Source organism: Ranitomeya imitator, chromosome 2 (genome assembly GCF_032444005.1).
Source record: "Ranitomeya imitator isolate aRanImi1 chromosome 2, aRanImi1.pri, whole genome shotgun sequence".
In the NCBI taxonomy this organism is placed as follows: domain Eukaryota; kingdom Metazoa; phylum Chordata; class Amphibia; order Anura; family Dendrobatidae; genus Ranitomeya; species Ranitomeya imitator.
Window position 1 is genome coordinate 481,874,827 of NC_091283.1, and position 17,487 is coordinate 481,892,313.

The window sequence follows — 17,487 nt, forward strand, 5'->3', positions numbered from 1 at the left end:
ATCAGGTGGTCTCCAAACACGACATGGCACCACCATTGATTCCAGCCAATCTTGCGTTCAAAAAGTCAAATGGTACTCCCTCCCTTCCGAGCCCCGACGTGTGCCCAAACAGTGGTTTACCCCCACATATGGGGTACCAGCATACTCAGGACAAACTGGATAACAACTTTTGTGTCCAATTTCTCCTGTTACCCTTGTGAAAATAAAAAAAATGCGGGCTAAAAAATAATTTTTGAGGAAAGAAAAATGATTTTTTATTTTCATGGCTCTGCGTTATAAACTTCTGTGAAGCACTTGGGGGTTCAAAATGTTCACCAACACATCTAGATAAGTTCCTTTAGGGGTCTAGTTTCCAAAATGTGGTCACTTGTGGGGGAGCTCCAATGCCTAGGCACACAGGGGCTCTCCAAACCTGACATGGTGTCCGCTAACGATTGGAGCTAATTTTCCATTCAAAAAGTCAAATGGCGCTCCTTCCCTTCTGAGCTCTGCCGTGCGCCTAAACAATGATTTACCCCAACATATGAGGTATCGATATACTCAGGAGAAATTGCCCAATACATTTTTGGATCCATTTTATCCTGTTGCCCATGTGAAAATGAAATAATTGAGGCTAAAAATTTTTTTTTGTGAAAAAAAGTACTTTTTCATTTTTACGGATCAATTTGTGAAGCACCTGAAGGTATAAAGTGCTCACTATGCATCTAGATAACGTCATTGGGGGGTTTAGTTTCCAAAATGAGGTCACTTGTGGGGGAGCTCCAATTTTTAGGCACACAGGGGCTCTCCAAACACAACATGGTGTCCGCTAAAGATTGGAGCCAATTTTCCATTCAAAAAGTCAAATGGCGCTCCTTCCCTTCCAAACCTTGCCATGTGCCCAAACAGTGGTTTACCCCCACATGTGAGGTATCGGTGTACTCAGGAGAAATTGCCCAACATATTTTAGGATCCATTTTATCCTGTTGCCCATGTGAAAATGAAAAAAATTGAATCTAAAAGAACTTTTTTGTGAAAAAAAGTACTTTTTCATACACTAATCTCAATGAAACCGTAGTGAAAAAATAAAGCACATTTTAATTTTAGTTGAGTTGTAGGGTTAGATCAGAATCCAAAATGCATGAAGGAAGTATTATATACTATACTTGTGCTAATCTATATACTTCATCATGGAGCCATAAAAATGAAAAACATTTAACTAGTAGTTTGTAAAGAAAGTTAAACCCTACTATCTTCTATACGCACACACGTGTCAGGGGTTGAAAGTCACACAAGATTGCTACTAGTATAATTTCTATTCTGCTGGCTGTGTATATGTAAGGAGGTGAAGCACAAGAAGAGTCCGGGGGCGGTTACCTTCTCGGCTCTGTGCCTGGAACCATTGAGCTGTGCTACAGGTTCCCCAGGGGCAGATGCAGCGCCCCAGGGTTCTTGTCATTGCAGTAATGTCATTTTCCTCTAGGGGGAGTGGTATTATGTTTGGAGGCAAAGATGGACAACTGAATCCAGGTATCACAAACATGCAACACATTTCATTCTCCAGGCCGCCAGGGGGAGCTCTGCTCCTATATATTAGGGCACTCCTCACACTTAGGTAAAACTGGTTGCCTGGGGAGGAAGTTAGTTAGTTGCTGGCTGAGCTTCGCTCAGGTAGTTGGTCCCTGGCAGGGGTGGGATCCTGTCAGAGATCGAGGAAGAAGGACACAGAGCTGTGCATGCCCTGAGAGCTGCAGCTTCCAGAAAGAGACACTGAAGGAGAACTGTATTGTAGAAAGTGTGAAGAAGTCATAGCAAAGGAGTGGATACCAGGAGGGGAACAGCCCTACACAGGCTGCCCCCCTTTTGGGGCGCAGGATCCCGGTAGCTAGAACACCGAGGGAGCAATGATCCTTTATGCCTTGCTCCAGAGACCGGAAGGACAGCTAATTTCATGTTACCTGTCTGCCTCTATACCCAGGAGGCAAGGTGGCACCCTTTAGAGGCTGGGGCATGATAGAGTACCAGTAAAACGCCTCAAGCCACCGGTCATACAGGTTTGCCCTCTCCATCTGGGGGACAGAGAGAACGACATAACATCTACAACATCTGTGAGTACCTTATGAGAGGCTTAGCAGTAAGGGACTACAACACCACGGCGCTAGAGGAAAGCTACTGATTTCTACCTGGACAAAGGGACTCTGGACTTGCCTCCAAACTGGCCAGACTCTGCCTGCCCTGTGATCTGATGCCCTGGACTGTGGATGCTGAAGTCTTCAGTAAAGGTAAAGAGACTGCAACCTTGTGTCCTCGTTTTTCTCTGCGCCTCTCACCATCCACAATTTACACACTGGGAAGCCCTGGGGACATACTTCGCCTGTGGGAAGGTATACCATCTAGCTGCCATAACATCACCCCAGCGGACCCCTTAAAGCAGCGTCGGTCACCCTGACCGAATACCACAGGTGGCGTCATGAACAATTCGCCCAAGTCCCAGGGCCACGGACCGGGTCAGCCACCGTGACATCCCCCTGTGAACTGAAGGACCCGGTACCGAGTACCCTGCTGCCCTGACCGGGCGATCCACAGACTTAGAGACCAGGACAGGAAGGAAGTCGGGCACAGAGCGGGAAAGGTGCGCACGCAAGGGTCAGAGCAGCTTGAGCAGCGGTCAGAGCAGCGTGAGCAGCGGTCAGAGCAGGGCGCAGCTGCACTCTGGAAGAGAGAGAGCTCCCGGTCAGAGGACAAATACAGGGAGATTGCCCAAAAAGACTGCATCTTGTGAGTACATGAAAGCAGACTCTGCTGTGACTGGAGAGGGGCGCCCTAACACCCATGCGGAGACAGTGGCCTGTGCAGAGACTGTGACCCCTGGTACCCATGGTACCAGTGCAAAGCCCTTGATTCCTGTTGAGAGACGTAATAATAGACTGACCATCGTTTTCTCGGGATAGGCTGTGCTGTAAAAGTTAAAGACTCAGAGCCGGTGTATAACACATTAACTCCCGAAACCCCAGGCAGCGGGTTCCTACAGACTACTCAGCCCACGAACAACAGAGGGACGACAAGTACCATTGTATCTCAGCACCTACATTGGAGAAGATGACCCTTCAAGCAAGTCCTCATCAGACTGATATGTGTTTTTCCCAAGAAATTTCATTTTCTACTGTTACACTGTTTGACTCCCATATTTTTGCACTGTTATATTGTTAGTTATATTCCACTGCTTCCTCCCTGCGAGGATAACCTGATTTCTGTTAATAAACCCCTCAACTGTTGGTCTGTCTGTTCCATGGTGACACACTCAGTACCTGCATACTATTACACTTGGCGTAGTCGGCAGGACGTCACACGGTAGCGCGGAAAGAGAAGACCAAGCAGCTGGGGAAGTTCCCAGGTCTAGCTTTTCCCTGGGAGCCATGTTAAATAATTTGCCAATGTTCACTGGGAACAATGTAATGCTGTGGAGTTGGACGGAGCATATCCGGGGAATGATGCGGATGCATCCCATGAAACCAGCCCTGAAGGCGGAAATTGCATTGATGGTCCTGGAGGGAGAGTCGCGGGATTCTGTCATGCATAGGTCCCCCCGGGAGAGACATAGCCTGGACAAAGTGCTGCGCATACTAGAGAAGACGCATGGGGACCCCACTGACATAGGGGAACTTTACATGCGACTGTTTCACCGGGTACAACGAGAGGGGGAGACCGTGACCCAATTCATGAACACCCTACAAGAACTTCACACTGCTATCAGACGAAAGGACAGTGTAGGGGTTGGGTCAGTTGATGTGGTGCTCAGGGATCAGCTGGTGACGGGACTGCGTGACGTAATGATGAAACAGGCACTGCGAGAGCGCATGCGAGTAAAGCCAGACATGACTTTCTCTGAGGTTGGCAGTGAGGCGCCTGTGTGAGAACAAGAACAGGGAGTGATGGGGCTGGTGGGAAGGGTGCGGAGCGTGGAGGTAAACACCACCACAGACAATATCCCCCAGTGGGTGGAGGACCTGAGAATGGAGAATATACAGGTCCGGGAAGAAATGTCGGCCTCCAGAAGAACTCTGGCAGAAGGGCCCGGCCCTCTGGTGTGAGACAGAGAAGCTGCCCCCCGAAGGGAGGGTGAAACTACCAGGAGGAGAAGCCCTCTTACATGCTACACCTGTGGAGAACCCGGCCACATTTCCCGATGGTGTCCCCAGCAGAGCCGACCATCCAGCGCCCTCCTTTAAATTAGGTGGCTCTGAGCTCGAGGGGCATCGCTCGAAGCGTGAAGAACAGAGGAGGAGTAGTAAAAATCCCCCCAGCCTTGTTTCCATGTGCCCTCTTGTCTGGGCAGAAATCAATGGAAGAGCAGTGCGGTGCCTGATAGACACCGGCTCACAAGTGACCACCATGCCTGAGAGATATTTCCGCCGTCACTTCACAGAAGCGCTACAGCCCGAATGGGGCCCTGTGATCAAACTTATGGTGGCCAATCACTTACCCATCCCGGTGGCAGGGGTGGTATGGATGAACATAGAGGTCTTCGTAAAAGACCTCGGGAGAAGAGGAGTGGTACTAGTGGATGGAGAGGTAGCTAAAGACCATATCGTGACCCTGGGTATGAATGTGTTAAAAGACCTCGGAAGCCTGGTTTTCAATGAGTCCCTGGAACAGTTACTGCAACAATGGAGTGACCAAACCCTCCAGAGAAGGGTCTTTCAACAATTGATATGGACTGCCCAGGTCCGGGAAGCATACAGCGACGGAAAGGAACTCGGCAAAGTCATCGCCCCCTCAGTCAATCGAGTGTTGCCCCCTGGGCAGACGGTGCTTCCCCTGCCTATATGAACTGGCGTCCCGCTGGAAGGGGTCGAAATCCAAATTGAGCCCAGCAGAGTCGACCAGCTGCCGTCAGAAATATTGGTCACGCGGTCCCTGGCTACCGTGCGGGATGGAACTGTTCTTGTGCGCTGCATAAATTTTGGGGAGACGGATGCAACTTTGCCCCCCAGAAGCCAAGTCACCCAAGTTCTGGGCCTCCCAGACGAGCTGGTCCCAACCGAGGTGGTACAGCTGACTGCAAGGCCAGAAGATCCGTGGCTGGTGACTGTCAAAGCGGAGGCAACTCCGGACCCCAGATTACTGCAAGAAGGGCGCCAGATACTGGAACGCATGAGGGCGGAGCTCTCAGAACTTACTCCGCAGCAGGTACCTCAGGTTGAAGCCTTATTGGGGAAGTATCAGGAGGTGTTCCCAAAGATAAAGATGACTTTGGACGTACCACGGCCATCACCCACGAGATACCCACCGGGGATGCGGCACCAATCCGGGAACGGTACCGCCAAATACCCCCACAGATGTACCAGGAGGTGAAGGGAATGCTGTTACATATGCTGAAGAAGGTAGTTATACACAAGAGTCAGAACCCGTGGTCTGCTCCTATAGTCTTGGTGAGAAAAAAAAGACAGGTCTTTGCGGTTCTGTGTGGACTATCGCTTGCACAGTGCGGGACTCGTACCCACTGCTCAGGATAGAGGAGTCCCTGACGGCACTAGGGAATGCCAGATATTTCTCCACGTTAGACTTGGCCAGCGGCTACTGGCAGGTGCCCATGTCTGAGCAAGACCGAGCCAAGACGGCTTTCATCCTTTCGATGGGACTGTATGAGTTCAACCAGATGCCCTTCGCCCTAGCAAATGCCCCAGGAACATTTCAGTGACTCAGGGAGAGATGTCTGGGAGACCTGAACTTTGAAGCCACTTTGATTTACTTGGATGATATCACCGTCTTTGCTCCCACCTTTGAGGAGCATCTGCAGAGACTAGAGCAAGTTCTGAGTCGGCTACAGAAGTACGGCTTGAAAGTGAAACCCCATAAATGTCACCTCTTCCGTACCGAGATTGAATACTTGGGACACAATGCCTCTGCTGAGGGGGTGAGGCCTTCCCAGGAGAAGATCGCTGCGGTACAAGAGTGACCAACTCCAAAAATTGTGAAAGATGTGCGTGCGTTCCTGGGACTCACAGGATGCTTCAGACGCTTCGTAAAAGACTTTACCCGCCTTGCTAATCCACTCCAGGAGTTGTTGAGGGGAGTGCCCTCTTGTGCCAATAACAGGAACATTCAGTGGGGGAAGAGTCAGGAAGAAGCATTCTTGGCTTTGAAGAAGGCTTTGATGGAGTTGGCCTACGCCAACTTCACGCAGCCGTTCATCTTGCACATTGATGGGAGGCTGCATGGCCTTAGGGCCATACTATCGCAGATGCAGGACAGGGAAGAGCGCGTCATCGCATACGCCAGTCGGTCTTGCATGACTCGGAAAAGAATCCAGAAAACTACAGTTCGTTTAAGCTGGAGTTGTTGGCGCTGGTGTGGGCAATGACTGAGAAGTTTGCGGGCTCAGAAGTTCATGTACGCACCGATAACAATCCGTTGGTCCATCTCGAGAATGCCAAGTTAGGGGCCCTAGATCAACGTTGGGTAGCCCGAATGGCCAAGTTCCTTTACAGAATTTCGTATAAAAGAGGAGCTAAGAATGTTCATGCGGATGCCCTCTCCCGAGTAAACTATCGCAAACCAGAACCCAGCCAGGATGAAGAACTGGAAGATGTGGAGGTTCCAGGTTTTGGAGAGACTGCCAGGATGGTGGCAGTGACGTGGAAAACTAAACAGGAAGAGGCCTGTGTGAATTTCCTGGAGCAGCCCTGCGATGAGTGGGTCCGAGTGCAGCAGGAGGATCCGGAGCTAGCTCAGTTGAGAAGGTGGGTCGTGTCTGAACAAATGCCCAATCGGCACGAGAGGAGGTCCATGTCACCTGAAGTACTGATGATGCTATGCCAGTGGGAGAGGCTCCAGTTGCAGGAAGGTATCCTGTACTGGAAGGTATTCCTGCAAACAGAACTCAGTCTTGTATGGCAGACGGTGATTCCCTCGTCCTTGATAGATCAGGTGGCTAAGGGAGCACATGAGAAAGAAGCACACTTTGGGCCAGAAAATTTTTTCCAGTGGTTACAGCGCCCATTTTATCATCCCCACTTAAGGAACATTGTGGAGAAAGTATGTCGGCAATGCAGAAGTTATGAGCTGGTCAAAGCACCAGAACAACGAGCTCCCACAGAGACAGTGAGGTCTTCTGGCCCCATGTACCTACTGGCAATAAATTTCTTGACAATTGGACCAGCACACCAAGGCTATGAGCATTGTTTAGTGATGATAGACCACTTTACTAAATTTGCAGTAGTGACGCCCACGCGGGACCAGACTGCCGAGTCTGCTGCTCATGTAATTTGCAAACATTTCATACAGGTGTACGGGTGTCCCAAGTGCATCCATTCTGATCAAGGGGCCTGCTTCCTCTTAAGAGTGATGGAGGAGCTGCACCAGCTGTACAAAATCGATAAGTCCCGGACCACCCCTTATCATCCACAGGGGAATGGGGCTTGTGAAAGATTTAACCGCACCCTGATTGAAATGCTGAGGACACTGGAATAGGACCAGAAGGCGAAGTGGACTGAGTCCGTCCCTGAATTGGTGTGGGCGTATAACAATTGAAAACACAGCACCACCAGATTCACCCCCTACTCTTTGTTCTTTGGCCAACCTGGGAAGGGTCTCGCAGAGCTGGAACCCGATGAGGACTACCCACACACGGGGTGTACTCCTGGGTTCAAGAACATCGTCATCGACTGCGGATAATTCAACATCTAGTGCAGAACCGGCTGCAAGATTTGGAGCATCCCCAGGTAGCTCCTCAAAAGAGGACAACCCTGCGGCCTGGAGACCGAGTCTTAGTGAGGGAAAAGCGCCCACACAACAAACTAGAGTACCTGTGGGAGAAAAGGCCATACCGAGTGAAGCGGTGGCTCGGCAACGGGGGTCCCGTTTATGAGGGCCAGCCCGAAACGGAAGAGGGGACTCCCACCCGCACACTGCACAGGAATATGTTGCGTCCATGTTTGTCTCGAGATCCTGAATCAGTCCAATTGGCTCCAGCGCCCCCACCGGCTGCGCCAGTGATCAATCTTGATGTGGAAAATGAGGAAGACTCCCAATCTCTCCCAGGGAACCCAGAAACTGGACTGGTGCCTGAAACTACCAACATATCAGAGGAAACCTTGACTCATAACACAGCAGTTGACACCCCCGCCCCTGCTGAATTGAGATGTTCTGAACGTTCAACGGCTGGTGTACCCCCCATTCGCTACAATCAGGACGAGTTCATCTGGCAACAGATTGTGCAACAACTGGAAGATTGCCAACAGGAACTCCTGAAAATCTCACCCGTGGAATGGCGAGCAGAAAGAGGGGGAGAATGTAAGGAGGTGAAGCACAAGAAGAGTTCGGGGGCGTTTACCTTCTCTGCTCCGTGCCTGGAACCATTGAGCTGTGCTACAGGTTCCCCAGGGGGCAGACTTAGAGACCCACACAGGAAGGAAGTCGGGCAGAGAGTGGGAAAGGTTCGCGCGCAAGGGTCAGAGCAGCGGTCAGAGCAGCATGAGCAGCGGTCAGAACAGCATGAGCAGCGGTCAGAGCAGCGTGAGCAGTGGTCAGAGCAGGACGCAGCTGCTCTCCGGGAAAGAGAGAGAGCTCCCAGTCAGAGGACAAATACAGGGAGATCGCCCAAAAAGACTGCATCTTGTGAGTACATGAAAGCAGACTGGAGAGGGGTGCCCTGACACCCGTGCGGAGATAGTGGCCCGTGCAGAGACTCTGACCCCTGATACCCACGGTACCAGTGCAGAACCCTTGATTCCTGTTGAGAGACTTAATAATAGACTATCGTTTTCCCGGGATAGGGTGTGCTGTAAAAGTTAAAGACTCAGAGCCGGTGTATAACACATTAACTCCCGAAACCCCAGGCAGCGGGTTCTTACAGACTACTCAGCCCATGGACAACAGAGGGAAGACAAGTGCCGCTGTATCTTGGTGCCTACGTTGGAGAAGACGACCCTTCAAGCAAGTCCTCATCAGACTGATAAGTGTTTTTCTGAAGAAATTCCGTTTTTTACTGTTACACTGTTTGACTCCCATATTTTTGCACTGTTATATTGTTAGTAATATGCCACTGCTTCCTCCCTGCAAGGAGAACTTGGATTCCTGTTAATAAACCCCTCAACTGTTGGTCTGCCTGTTCTGTGGTGACACACTCAGTACCTGCATACTATTACATATATTCTCATTTCCCCAATGTAAACCTGATGTATCTTGTACTCGGCACGTAGAGATATACTTGGAGTAAACACATACTTTATCATACAGCTCATATAGTTTATCTGCGCTGATAACTTGTCCTTTAACACTCATTAGCTTGTTCATTATACTTTGCTTCATTACAAGGTTGATAATAAAATTGATACAATTGGAGCAATTCTGACTTTGGACACTTCCTTATCTTTATTATCCTGTGGAATTTTGTAAGGGTGGGGCTACATGGCGACTTTGGGAGCAACACGTGTCGCAATGCCAAAGTTTGCTAAGTGTCTGAGCTACATTGCAGGGCAGTATCAGCAAATGGGGTCACATTCCGACACTGCGGGTACTGCGACCATGATAAATATTTAGCAAAAAATCTGATGTGGGTCATCTTCTTTCGAATTGCTTGGCGCGGCTGATGTACCTTCGGGATCACAATGTGACCCCATTCACTCATACTACGCTGCGATATAGCAGCATCACTTATATATTGCTCCTAAAGTCACCATGTAATCCTAGTCTAAAGCTTTCACCACAAGGAGAAGTCGATTTATGCCTGTATAGTGGATCACCATGGTAGGGGAAGAACTGGAAACTGACATTAAGCAACTGTGCACATGTCCAGGAGACGTCTACAAACTCCTTTCCATTGAAGTAAAATGGATATAATCTTGCAACGGGCTATTGCCACAGCTACCAGAGGCGTTTAGCAGGAGCTTTTATTCCTCCCTACCCCCTGAGTGAAATAAACATGCATGCTCTACCCCCTTCCCGACCTTTGACACAGCGTATGCGTCATGAAAACCTGTGCCAATCCGACCTGTGATGCAGCATATGCGTCATGGTCGAATCGCGCTCCTGCAGGTCGGGTGAAAGGGTTAACTGTAATTTCACCCGACCTACAGGGACAGGGGGAGTGGTACTTGAGCCCAGGGGGGGGGGGCTTCCCCCCCCTCCATGGCTACGATCGCTCTGATTGCCTGTTGAAAGTGAAACAGCCAATCAGAGCAATTTGTAATATTTCACCTATGAAAACTGGTGAAATATTACAATCCAGCCATGGCCGATGCTGCAATATCATCGGCCATGGCTGGAAACCCTGATTTGCCCCCCCCCCCCACCACTGATCTCCTCCCCAGTCCTCCGTCCTGTGCTCCGCTCCCCTCCGTCGTCCTGTCCGCTCCCCCCATGCTCCGATCCCACCCCCTAGTGCTCCGATCCCCCTGTGCTCCGATCTCCCCCCTCATACTTACCGAGCCTCCCTGTGTCTGTCCGTCTTCTCCATGGGTGCCACCATCACAGTGATCAAAATAAAAAAAATAGTAAATGAACCCCCCTTTATCACCCCCATAGGTAGGGACAATAATAAAATAAAGAAAATATATTTACTTTTATTTTTCCACTAGGGTTAGGGTTAGAACTAGGGTTAGGGTTAGAACTAGGGTTAGGGTTAGGACTAGGGTTAGGACTAGGGTTAGGGCTAGGGTTATGGCTAGAATTAGGGTTAGAACTAGGGTTAGGGTTAGAATTAGGCTATGTGCACATGGTGCGGAATTGGCTGCTGATCCGCAGCTGATTGGCTGCTGCGGATTCGTAGCAGTATTCTATCAGGTTTACAGTACCATGTAAACCTATGGAAAACCAAATCCGCTGTGCCCATGGTGCGGAAAATACCGCGCGGAAATGCTGCGTTGTATTTTCCGCAGCATGTCAATTCTTTGTGCGGATTCCGCAGCGTTTTACACCTATTCCTCATTAGGAATCCGGAGTTGAAATCATCACAAAAAACACTGGAAATCTGCATTTCAAAAATGGTGCGGAAAAATCTCACACAAATCTGCAACGTGGGCACATAGCCTTAGGGTTAGGGTTGGAATTAGGGCTAGGGTTGGAAATAGGGTTACAATTAGGCTTGTGGTTAGGGTTATGGTTAGGGGTGTGTTGGGGTTAAAGTTGTGGTTAGCGTTGGGATTAGGGTTAGTGTTGGGATTAGGGTTAGGATTAGGGTTGGGATTAGGGTTTGGGGTGTGGTGGGGTTAGGGTTGTTATTAGGGTTATGGCTAAAGTTGGGATTAGAGTTTGGGGTGTGTTGGGGTTATTGTTGGAGTTAGAATTGAGGGGTTTCAACTATTAAGGCACATCAGGGGTCTCCAAACGCAACATGGCGCCACCATTGATTCCAGCCAATCTTGCGTTCAAAAAGTCAAGTGGTGCTCCCTCCCTTCCGAGCCCTGACGTGCACCCAAACAGTGGTTTACCCCCACATATGGGGTACCAGCATACTCAGGACAAAATGGGCAACAACTGTTGGGGTCCAATTTCTCCTGTTACCCTTGTGAAAATAAAAAAATTGCTTGCTAAAACATAATTTTTGAGGAAAAAAAATGATTTTTTATTTTCACATCTCTGCGTTATAAACTTCTGTGAAGCACTTGGTTCAAAGTGCTCACCACACATCTAGATAAGTTCTTTCGGGGGTCTAGTTTCCAAAATGGGGTCACTTGTGGGGGGTTTCTACTGTTTAGGCACATCAGGAGCTCTGCAAACGCAACGTGACGCCCTCAGACCATTCCATCAAAGTCTGCATTTCAAAACGTCACTACTTCCCTTCTGAATCCCAATGTGTGCCCAAAACAGTGGTTTACCCCCACATATGGGGTATCAACGTACTCAGGACAAACTGGGCAACAAATATCCACTTCTCCTGTTACCCTTGTGAAAATAAAATAATGCTTGCTAAAACATAATTTTTGAGGAAAAAAATGATTTTTTATTTTCACGGCTCTGCATTGTAAACTTCTGTGAAGCACTTGGGGGTTCTAAGTGCTCACCACACATCTAGATAAGTTCCTTGGGGGGTCTAATTTCCAAAATGGGGTCACTTGTGGGGGGTTTCTACTGTTAAGCACGTCAGGGGCTCTGCAAACGCAACATGACGCCCGCAGACCATTCCATCAAAGTCTGCATTTCAAAACGTCACTACTTCCCTTCTGAGCCCCGACGTGTGCCCAAACAGTGGTTTACCCCCACATATGGGGTACCAGCATGCTGGGCAGCAACTATTGGGGTCCAATTTCTCCTGTTACCCTTGTGAAAATAAAAAATTGCGGGCTAAAAAATAATTTTTGAAGAAAGAAAAATGATTTTTTATTTTCACGGCTCTGCATTATAAACTTCTGTCAAGCACTTGGGGGTTTAAAGTGGTGATTAGTTCCATGGGAGGTCTAGTTTCCAAAATGGGGTGACATGTGGGGGAGCTCCAATGTTTAGGCACACAGGGGCTCTCCAAACGCGATATGGTGACCGCTAACGATTGGAGCTAATTTTTCATTCAAAAAGTCAAATGGCGCTCCTTCCCTTCTGAGCCCTGCCGTGTGCCCAAATAGTGGTTTACCCCCACATTTGAGGTATCAGTGTACTCAGGGAAATTGCCAATAAATTTTAGGATCCATTTTGTCCTGTTACCCATGTGGAAATGAACAAATTGAGGCTAAAAAAAATTTTTGTGAAAAAAAAGTACTTTTTCATTTTTACGGATAAAAGACCAACATAGAACAAGTTCAGAAAAGGTAGAAAACCAGGGGCAGAAAAAAGAGAGGAATATGCCTATTTTTAGCCACCGAACCAGAGCCAGCTGTCTAGTCACTCCCTAGAGTCTTGATAAAGCGCTGTGTACCATCTAACTTTGGCTAAACTATAATACGGACATGAATCAATAAACAGGGATAAAATGAGAAAAACCGGACAATACCTGGAAGCATAGGACAATGGGGTATATGAGCCCATGGTCTTTTATGTTCACATTCTCCAGTATCCATGGTAGTTACATCAGGGGGTGTAAGAGATACCTGTCATTTGGCTCTCTATAGCGTCCGGGGCTCACACATGTTTTCCAGTGCTACTTATGGACACGGTATTAACCTATATATCACGTCTTCATTATAGGTCGCTATTAGGTACCTTTGTGTACAGCACGGTACTCCAGCACCCGGATCACTATTGTACCCAGTATCCTTCAAGCCATATTGGTCGCGGCCACTTCTGGAGTCCTTCTACAGGGCTCAAGCTATTTGTCACCATGTTTTGTCTTTCTCTAGCCGTTTTTTCCTCACCAATTGTTCACAGCGTCAGCCTTTGATTCAGATACTTTCACGACTCACACCGGAACACCATCCTGGATTTACTCTGACCGCCACGGTTGTTCACTTTCTCTGCATCACGTGATGGATGTATTCGTCATTACATACACCATGAATCCGTTATTCTCCTTTGTGCATCATATGAAGGATTGTCGCTAATCTGTATTTGATTTTTGTCTGTATTTCAGTTTTGTTAAAGATATTTCTGATGAAGGTCTTGTGATTTGACCGAAAACGTTTAAATAATCTTTGAACTGGATGCACAAATAAATGGGATGTTCACTTTTTCATCTGAAAGAAACCATTTGAGTGCCAAGTGATTTATTACTATTGGATTGATGGGCTGGAAACCTGACTTGGGCACCACACAGGATCCTTGAGTGCCGTGTGTTTTGTCTTTATGAAGCCCAATATGTCAGGAGAAAACAATCTCAGAACCGCTAGGATTCGTTGAAGCGTTTCTGAGTTATTACCTCATAAAGGGACACTGGTCAGAATTGCAAACATCGGCCAGGTCATTAAGGTCAAAATAGACTGGGTCATGAAGGGGCTACTGAGTTGAGCATGCATACTTAGCTCAGTGTGCGAAAAATAAGCTCTTAGCTCTAAGGCTATGTTCACACGTTCCTGATTTCCCTCCTTTTTTTTCAGGACTAAAAACCGCAGCTCTTGGCAGAAAACGCAGGTCCTTTTTTTGTTGCTTTTTTGGTGCATTTTTTGATGCGTTTTTTAATGCAGTTTTCTATGCAGAGTCTGTGTGTTTTCTAGGAAGTTTTTTAGGGTTAAAATGGCTGAAAATGCCCTAACCCTACCCCTAACCCTACCCCTAACCCTACCCCTAACCCTAACCCTACCCCTAACCCTAACCCTATTCTAACCTTAGTGGAAAAAAAAAAAATTCTTAATTTTTTTATTGTCCCTACCTATGGGGGTGACAAGGGAAGGGGGGGGGTCATTTACTATTTTTTTTTATTTTGATCACTGAGATAGGTTATATCTCAGTGATCAAAATGCACTTTGGAACGAATCTGCCGGCCGGCAGATTCGGCGGGCGCACTGCGCATGCGCCCACCATTTTGCAAGATGGCGGCGCCCAGGGAGAAGACGGCCGGACGGACACCGGGAGGCCGGGTAAGTATAAGGGGGGGAGATGAGGGCACGGGGGGGGGCGTCGGAGCACGGGGGGTGGCATCGGAGCATTGGGGGGTGGGATTGGGGCACGAGGGGGCAGCCACACTGCAGCGGTTCTGCACCACAAACTGCAGAAAACCCGCAGATATTTTTTTCATCTGCGGGTTTTACTGCGGGTTTGACCTCACAATGGAGGTCTATGGGTGCAGAACCGCTGCAGTTCCGCAAAAAGAAGTGACATGGTACTTCTTTTTTACCGCGGCTATTCAGCGCGGCTTTTTTTGCGATTTTCCGCAATGTGGGCACAGCAGTTCCTGTTTTCCATAGGGTACATTGTAATGTACCCTGCATGGAAATCAGCTGCGGACCCGCAGTGGGAAAATCGCGGCGATTCCGCATTAAAAAAAGGATGGTGTGAACATGGCCTTAGGCTGCCGTCACACTAGCCGTATTTAGTCAGTATTTTACATCAGTATTTGTAAGCCAAAACCAGGAGTGGGTGATAAATGCAGAAGTGGTGCATATGTTTCTATTATACTTTTCCTCTAATTGTTCCACTCCTGGTTTTGGCTTACAAATACTGATGTAAAATACTGACCAAATACTGCTAGTGTGACGGCAGCCTTACCAAATGTAACACCTTCATTCGCCAAACCTATTTTCTCCTTCATTACCAGACCAAATTTTACAATTCTGACCACTGCCACTTTGAGGTAATAACTCTGGAAGGCTTCAATGAATGCCACTGAATCTGAGATTATTTTTTCATGACATATTGTACTTCATGATTGTTGTAACATTTGTTCGATATGACTTGCATTTATTTGTGAAAAAAATGGAAATTTGGGGAAAATTTTAAAATTTTAATTTTTTATGCACATAAATCAGCGTTATGCCACACAATATAGTAAATTATTAACATTTCCAACATGTCTACTTTACATCAGCACAATTTTTGAAGCATAATATTTTTGGGTTAGGAACTTATACAACTTAAAAGTTGACCATTGATTTCTAATTTTTCCAACAAAATAAACAAAACCATTATTTAAGGGACAACATCGCATTTGAAGTGACTTTGAGGGGTCTATATGACATAAAATACACAAAAGTGACACCATTTTAAAAACTACATCCCTGATGGTGCTCAAAACCACAATAAAGAAGTTTATTAGCCCTTCAGATGCTTCACAGAAATGAATGGATGTAAAACGAAAAAATAAACTTTGAACTTTATTTTAAACCTTTTTTTTTTTTACTTTCACAAGGGTAACTGGAAACAATGGACCCCAAAATTTGTTGTGCAATTTCTCCCAAGCACATATATACCCCATATGTGGTGGAAAACCACTGTTTGGGTTCACGGCAGGCCTTGGAAGGGGAAAAAGGTGCCATGTGACTTTTTAAATTTAACATTTGCTACAATAATTAGAGGATGACATGTCACATTTAGAGAGCCCCTGATATGCCTAAACAGCGGAAACCGCCCACAAGTGAAACCATTCTGGAAAGTAGACCCTATGGAAACTTAGCTAGTTGTGTGGTGAGCACCTTGAATCTCCAGGTGTTTCACAAAGTTTATAATGTTGAGCCATAAAAATAAAAAAATCATATTTTCCCACAAAAATATTTTTTAGCCCCACATTTTGCATTTTTACAAGGGTAACAGGAGAAATTGCACCATACAATTTGTTGTGCAATTTCTCCTGAGGACACCAATACTCCATGTGTGGGGGAAAACTACTGTTTGGGCACACAGTAGGGCTTAGAAGGGAATGAACGACATTTGACTTTTTTAACACAAAATTTTCTGGAATAATTAGCAGATGCCATGTCGTGTTTGGAGAAACAAACCCCATTTTGGAAACAAGACCACTCAAGGAATTTATCTAGACATGTGCTGAGCAGGTGCTTCACAGAATTTTACAACATTGATCTGTGAAAATGAAAAAAATATATTTTTCCCACAAAAATTGTTTTAGCCCCCAATTTTTTCATTCTCACCAGGATAGCAGGAGAAAATGGAGCCCAAAATGTATTGTGCAATTTCTCCCTGTTATGCCTATACCCCATATGTGGTCATAAACTACTTTTGAGGCACAGTGCAAAATTCAGAAGGGAAGAAGCATCATATTGGAGTTCATATTTTGCTGGACTGAGTTGAGGGTGCCATGTCACATTGGCAGAGCCCCGGAGGTGCCAAAAGAGCAGAACCCCCTATAAAAGTCCCCATTCTACAAAATACACTTCTTAATGAATTAATCTAGAGGGGCAGTGAATATATTGACACCACAGGTGGGTCACTGAATTTTATACCATTGGGCAGTGAAGAAAAAAAATAATTACATTTTTACCACCAAAATTTTGTTTTAGCTACATATTTTACATTTTATGGGGAAATTGGTAAAAATGGCCTGAAAATATGTCCTACAATTTCTTCTGAATGTAGAAATACCTAATTTATTACTGTATAGTACTGCTTAGCCACACTGCGAGACTGGTGAGGGATGGAGCGCTATTTGCCTCCTGGAGCGCAGATTTTCCTAGAATAGTATGCAAACTCCATATATAGAGCCCCTAAGTGCTAGAAGATCAGAATCCCCCTCAAGTGCCCTAGAGGAGATCTGCATGTTTGCATGGAGGAATGAGCTAACACACCAGCAACAGTGTGTGCCAACCTTGTGAAGACTTACTAAAAACATTTGACCTCTGTCATTGCCAATAAAGGATATATACCATATTTTCTGGTGTATAAGACGACTGGGCATATAAGACAACCCCCAACTTTTCCATATAAAATATGGAGTTTGGGATATACTCGCCGTATAAGACGGAGGTCATCTTATACGCCCAGTCATCTTATATGGAGTGTGCGGTGCGGATGATTCCCAGGGTCTGGAGGAGAGGAGACTCTCCTTCAGGCCCTGGGATCCATATTCATGTAAAAAAAATAAAAAATATGGGATATACTTACCCTCCGACAGCCCATGGCTCTCAGCGGTGCAAGTGGCGGCCTCCGTTCCTAAGGATGCATTGAGCGAAGGACCTTCGATGACGTCACGGT

At 47.0% G+C, this 17,487-nt stretch overlaps 2 long non-coding RNA genes across 2 annotated transcripts in view; both read left to right on the forward strand.

The window, feature by feature from the left end:
* The window catches only part of LOC138664558 (uncharacterized), a 65,201-nt gene extending 51,623 nt beyond the window's left edge, over nucleotides 1-13,578 (forward strand). Inside the window, exons 3-4 of the long non-coding RNA XR_011318362.1 lie at nucleotides 13,099-13,161; nucleotides 13,279-13,578. This is a non-coding gene — a long non-coding RNA (uncharacterized lncRNA). The remainder of the gene's footprint in view (nucleotides 1-13,098; nucleotides 13,162-13,278) is intronic.
* The window catches only part of LOC138664559 (uncharacterized), a 264,837-nt gene that overhangs the window by 99,459 nt on the left and 147,891 nt on the right, over nucleotides 1-17,487 (forward strand). The gene's annotated exons all lie outside the window — the stretch shown is intronic.